We start from the raw sequence: 852 nt of genomic DNA on the forward strand, positions 1-852 counted from the left end.
TTTGTTTTTGTGTTTTTTAAGATTTTACTTACTTATGTGATACACACACACACACACACACACACACTGAGCACAAGAATGGGCAGGGGCAGCAGGCAGAGGGAGAGAGAGAACCAGGCTCCCCGCTGAGCAGGGAGTCTAACATGGGGCTGGATCCCAGGACTGTGAGCAAAAGGCAGATATTAAACCTACCGAGCCACCCAGGCAACCTGGACTTACAAGTTCTATGCGATTTTGTTGCTTTCCTTCTCTCTCTGACCTCAACTCCTGTCTCTTTCCTTCCTTCACTCTACTCCAGCCACACGTGCCTCCTTCTGCCTTCTGCTTCTGAAACACCAAAGCATCTTCAACAGGGGAATTTTTCTTGTTCTTCCCTTTGCCTGAACACCGCACCCCCTCCAACATCTAAGTGGCTGACTTCCCCACCTTTAGGTTTTTGCTCAAAAAGTCACCTCACGAGTCATTTCCCTTGGCCATTCTATTCAAAACTGCAACCCCAATTCCTAGCACCCTTACCAGCCTCTGACCTCCACCCCCCATATATTTTATGTATCACTTTGTGTCCTCAACACCTGGAACATGATCAGGGATGTGGAAGGTGCTGAATGAATGAATGAATGAATGGACAAAGGACGCTGGCAGGGGCATGAGGAGCTCGGCCTCTTTACCCCAGTCACTTCCATGCATAGACTGGCAGGCCAAGTGGCTGACCTGTTGCAGGCAGAGACAAAGCTAGGCCCCAGAGCCTCAGATGCTGCCAAGGTCGCCCCGAGGGCGCGGACAGCGGCGAGGCGGGGCGAGGCGGGGACCGGGGCGGGGCTGGCGCTGCGCCTGCGCCTGCGCCATAAAGGC

This window comes from Mustela lutreola, chromosome 16 (genome assembly GCF_030435805.1).
Source record: "Mustela lutreola isolate mMusLut2 chromosome 16, mMusLut2.pri, whole genome shotgun sequence".
In the NCBI taxonomy this organism is placed as follows: domain Eukaryota; kingdom Metazoa; phylum Chordata; class Mammalia; order Carnivora; family Mustelidae; genus Mustela; species Mustela lutreola.